Below are 6086 nucleotides of genomic sequence, written 5' to 3'. Positions count from 1 at the left end.
TTCGCTCCTCGCTTGCCCCGGACTCCCCCCACCCTTCAGAACCCCGCCACACCCCCCACACACTCCGTGGTTGCCAGAGATAATGGCGGCTGCCTCGAAGCTGCTACAGAAGGTGGAAGGCCAGGGAAGGGGTGGGGCGCACCTGGCGAGGCGGGACGCGTTAGAGCGCAGGCGCAGAGAGCAGGCACCTGAGCGGCCGTCCTCCTCCCTGGGCGCACCTGGGTCCGCCCCTGGCACTGGGGTAAAGGGGCGGGACTTGCGTCGCCTCCGCCCCGGTGGGACTTAGACCAGGGCCCGGCGCTCGCAGGTTGAACCTCGGGGCTCCGGTTGCCCTTGCGCGTGGGCTTGTTGACCACATCCGAGCACCTTCCCTCTTGGATTGGGCCTCTGGGTGAGAGGAGAGGTCGCAGACGTGCTCATACTGGAAACCTGTGTTTTTTGCCCATCTTGCTTCAACCTTCCGTTGAGGGCGAGGGGTTTATTCTTCCTAAATTCCAAAGTTCACTGAGCGCCTACCCAGAGGTGACCACGCCAGAGTGGTCCTTGCATCACCAGACAGGAACAGCCCAGCGCAGTGATGACAGAAGCATAGGGCAGAGTGATTATGAATGAGACAGCACAAGCACAGGCTAAGTGATCAGAGGCTGCGTGGTGGAAGACCTGGGAGCCCCGACAAGTCCCCATTCAGCCTGAGAGAGGGCCACAGAGGGCTCCCAGAGGAGGTCGTAGACCCATGAATAAACAAGAGCCCCAGACCCTGCCTCCACAGTTCCTAGTACTTAGATGAAGACAGATAATTGACCAGAGAAGGATAGGTGTCAGGGCTGTGATGGGGAAGCACAGGCAGAGTAATCAGACCTGAAAGGAGGAAAACCCAGAGGAGGCATCTGACCAGCTTCCGGGCCAGGGGGGCGCTTCCTGGAAGAGGGATATATGAGCTGAATCTCGAAAAGAGGATGGAGTAGGGCAGGCGTAGGAGTAGCCAACAGGATAATTAAAATAAGTATATTATTATTTAAAACACCTAACAGTGCTATGAAGGAGATGAATTAAGGGCTGGGATTAACAGAGAACAGGTGGTGGAGGAGGTGGTTTTGATATGAACCCTGAAGGATAAGAAAGGCTGATGAACAAACATTCTAAGCAAACAGCAAATGCAAAAGTCCTGAAGCAAGAAAGACGTCAGTGTGTTACAGGAGCCAGGGCCACACCCACTACTTGGCCTCCCTGCAGACATAATATGTGAAGAGCCTTAACTGGGTTATCAAAGTGGTGTTTACCTTAAACAATTAAGATTTTATGCCCGCCATCTTCTTTAATCTTGCAATGAGGACCTACCAAGTTTATGATTAACCTCTCTATCCAAAATTTTATTCCGTTTCTTGTCCTGCCCCTGTGCCCTTCAGGATTGAGGAGTATCAAAGAAAAGGGGGATTGAAACCAAGCAGGACCCTGTGGGGCCCTCCCAGGTACAAAAGCCCTTTGTTTCTTGTTTGTAGAAAAAGGCTTTGGTCTCTTAGGCCTTCCTTGAGTTCCAAAGAGCAGACTCAACAGTTACTAGTTGGGGAAGTAAAGGAACGCAGAAACAAAGGAAAGGGGCAAGAAACAATAGTTCAGTGATAAAACAGAGTCAGTTCCTCCTCAAGGGATATACATGACAATCTGACACATATCTTTGAGTTTTGTTCGCAGAAACTAAGACCCCCACTCAGGTGGAGGATGGTGACTAAATGCTGACCACAAGCATCTAGACCCCAGACTGGTTGGAACCAGAAGGTTGATGATTAAGATTCCCAAAACATCACCCTGTTACCTCACCACCAACCGATCAGAGGAAAGTCCACGAGCTACAACCCTCACCCCAAATGTTGCTTTTAAAACCCCTTCCTTGAAAGCCATCGGGGAGATCCCATCTTTTGAGCACAAGCTGCCCCTCCTCCTTGTTTGGCATCCTGCAAATAAATGCTGTACTTTCCTTTACCACAACCCAGTGTCAGTAAATTGGTCTTGTGTGGCAGGCGAGCAAACCCACATTCAGTTCTGTAACAACACCTGGGGTGGATCATTTTTTTATACCTCCTCTCTACCAGGAAATTATTTCCGATAATAATCATGTAAGAATCATTATTTTATGTGTTCTTTAATTTTAAAATTAATAATTGAAAATGAATAAATTTCCATTTTAAAGATATTACTCAAATTCAGTAAACTATTTCATGTGTGGATGAAAATTTGTACTTACCAAATAAAAATATTATACCTCACAGTTCATACCCTGATTCACTCTTTTAAATTTTTAAACACAAAGACTCCAAAGGATGTGTAGAATGACAGAATAGTTTCTTCATCTTTACAATCAGTGTGCTATCATTTAAATTTCTAACCTATTATTTAAATGCAAGAATATGTAGAATCACAGAAATGCCTGCAACAAGCCCAAATGATTCCAAATTGTTATGAACTTATTTTCAAAATGAACACACGGAGCTGAGTCTTCATACGTCAGAGGTCAACTGTATACCTGAGAGTTCTCTATATTGACTTCCCTATAGAACAGGGGTCCCCAGCCCCTGGGCCACGGACTGGTACCGGTCCGTGGCCTGTTAGGAACCACACCACACAGCAGGAGGTGAGTGGAGGGCGGGCGAGCAAGTGAAGCTTCGTCTGTATGTACAGCTGTTCCCCATCACTCGCATCACCACCTGAGCCCTGAGCTCTGCCTTCTGTCAGCATTATGGTGAGCTGTATAATTATTTCATTATATATTACAATGTAATAATAATAGAAATAAAGTGCACAATAAATGTAATGTGCTTCAGTCATCCCGAAACCATCCCCCCCTGCCCCCCGGTCCGTGGAAAAATTGTCTTCCATAAAACCGGTCCCTGGAGCCAAAAAAGTTGGGAACCGCTGCTGTAGAATATTGTGATAAACAGATGTTTAAACATAAACAGACAGTCCCCATGTTCATGGCCTGTATAATCCCCTCAAGTGTGAGCACGACCTGGGATTTTCTTCTTACCAATTAAATATGGCAAAGGAGGTTTACATTATATTATGTAAGACTCTGTCTTCGTGGACTGAAAAGAAAGAGATTCTCCATTGCTAGCTTTGAAAGATATAAATCGGCACATTGTGAGAAGATCTATGGAGAAGGCCACATGGCAAGGAAATGTAGGTGGCCTCTAGGAGCCAGGAGCAAACCCCACTGTTAGCCAGCAAGAAAATGAAGACCTCATCCCCACAGCCTCAACAGATGAAAACAGATCTTTTTTCAGTTGAGTCTCTGATGAGAGAGCAGCCCTGGCTGACCCATGGATTGCAGCCTGGTGAGGCCCTGGAGCAGAGGGCCCAGCTAAGCCATGACTGGACTGGATCCACAGAAACTATGAGATAATAAACGTGTGCTGTTTTAGATGCTAAGTTTGTGCGAATTTATTACACAGCAATAAAAAACGAATACAAATACAATGTTTACTAAAGGATAGAGTAATAAAAATAATTTGAAGCTTACATATATATTATTAAAACTCAACAGTATTAGAAACAAACTCAACAGTATTGCATCAATTCAGTCAGTAGACCACCAAACAATTTTTTCCTGGGGGTGGAAGCATTATTTTATCACTGATACTGTTTAGAATTTGTCACATGGCATAACAAAAGCTTGGCCAAATTTGATCAGTTTTATTATTATTTTTAAATTTTCCACAGACAATGCACCCCTTTTTTCCTGTACCCAAGGTGGACCACTCCTGTTGCCCTCCCTTTGGTACACTACTAGTTGGAAAACAGACGGTAAATAAAACGAGTAAATTATATACAATGTGAAAAGGCGGTGAGCATTATGGATAAAACATAGAGCTAGGTCAGGGGGATGGGAGTTGCCATATGAAATAGGGTGGTCAGAGAAGAACTCACTGTACAGGTGACATTTGAGGGAGATGAAGGAGTGAGCCCTGTTGACATTCTAGGGAAGAGCTTTCCTAGACAGAGGAAGAGCTAGTGCAGAGGTCTGGCATGGGACTGTGTTTGGCAGAGCTTTGATTGCCCCAGAACAATGGGGAGCTCTGGGCATTTTTTTTTAATATAACAGCTTTATTGAGATATAACTCACATACCATACAACTCACCCTTTTAATGTGTACAATTCAATGGTTTTTAGTATATTCATAGAGTTGTGTAACTATCATCATGATCAATTTTAGAAAATTGCATCATCCTCAAGAGAAACCCTTGACTCTCTAGCAGTCACTCCACTTCCCCCAATCTTCTCAGCCACAGGCAACCACCAATCTATTTTCTGTCTCCATGGCTTTGCCTATCCTGAACATGTCATGTAAATAGAATCATGTGACATGTGGCCTTTTGTGTCTCGTTTCACTGACTTAGCATGTTTTCAAGGTTTATCCATGTTGTAGCATATATAAGTACCTAATTTCTTTTTATTGCCAAATAGCACTCCATCATATGGATATACCACATTTTATTTATCCATTCTTCAGTTGATGAGCTGGGTTGTTTCCACTTATTGGCTGCTATGAACATTCATGTACAAATTTTTGTGTGAGCATTGTTTTCAATTCTCTGGTATGTACCTAAGAATGGGATTACTTGATCATATGGTAACTCTAAGTTTAACCTTTTAAGGAACTGCCAGACTTTTCCAAAGTGGCTACACCATTTTACATTCCCACCATCAATGTAGGAGGGTTCTGCTTCCTCCACATTCTTGCCAACGCTCACTTGATATTTTCCATTTAAAAAAAATTATAGCCATCCTACTGGGTGTGAAGTGGTATTTCATGGTCATTTTGATTTGCAATTTCCTGATAACTAATGAAGTTGAGCATCTTTTCATGTACTTATTGGCTTTTCTATATCTTTTTTAGAGAAATGTCTATTCAGATCCTTTGTCTGTTTTTAAATTGGATCATCTTATTATTGAATTACACAACTTTATTTATTTTAGATACAAGTACCTTTTCAGATATATGATTTGCAATTTTTTTCTCTCATTCTGTGGGTTGTCTCTTCACTTTCTTGATGACGTTCTTTAAAATGAAAGTTTTAAATTTTGATGATATCCAATTTTCCTATTTTTTTTCTTTTGTTGCTTTGGTTTTGATGTCATATTTAAGAAAGCATTGCCTAGTTATGGATAGTCTTAAGCAGGGGAGGGACATGGCCACATTTAAGTTTCATTTCAGTTTTGAAGGGTTATTCTTGCTGCTTTCAATTAAAGTGGGAAGACTTGTGAGCTAAGAGACTTCTCTGGTTACCCTGGCTAAAACTGTAACCCCACCCTCGCTCTATTGCTCATTTTCTGCTTCATATTTCTCCATAGAACTAATCATATTCTAATAAGCTGTATAATATACTGTACTTACTTACTATGTCACTGCCTGCCTCCACCGCAAGAATGCCGCCGGCTCCATGAGGACTGGGCTTGCCCGTTTGGTTCACTGCTCTATCTCCAGTGCCTAGGGAAGTTCAGGACGGGGAGCCTGGTGATAACCAGAGGCACAGAGAACCCCTGGATGCTATCTGGCATGAGGAGTCTGATATGGGGGGGGCGGTTACAGCCCAGATGTCATGATGTCAAATGAATATTTGTTGAGTAGAGTGAGTGAATATGAACGAATGAATGCATGGATGAGTGAATAAATGAAAGAAGGAACAAATGATGCACCGTTAGGTACTATGGCTTGACCTTCCCTTGCAAAGAGAGTAGGTAGCACAGGGGCTCGTGCACTGTCCCTGGCAACCGCCAGAGGGCGCAGACAGGCCGGGTTCCCTAGAGCCCATCCCGGACCCGCCCCCCCCGGATCCAGGCCCCGGGAGCCCCTGTCGCCCGATCGGGCCGGGGACTCCCGGATCCCGCCCATACCTGAGCCAGGCACAGCTGCGGGCTTCACGCCGGCGCAGCGGTCAGTCCTCGCTTTGCAGGCAGGGAAACTGAGGCCCGGGGCAGCCGGGGCGGGGCCGGCCCCCTGCGAGTCCGAGCCCCCGCCCCCGGTCGGCCCCGCCCCGGCCCGTAAGAGGCCCCCTGGCCGCCAGGCGAAAGCTCACAGCGCGGAGCCGGG

This window comes from Leucopleurus acutus, assembly GCF_964270905.1.
Source record: "Leucopleurus acutus genome assembly, chromosome: 20".
Classification (NCBI taxonomy): domain Eukaryota; kingdom Metazoa; phylum Chordata; class Mammalia; order Artiodactyla; family Delphinidae; genus Leucopleurus; species Leucopleurus acutus.
Note: the sequence above shows the minus strand (reverse complement) of the source record.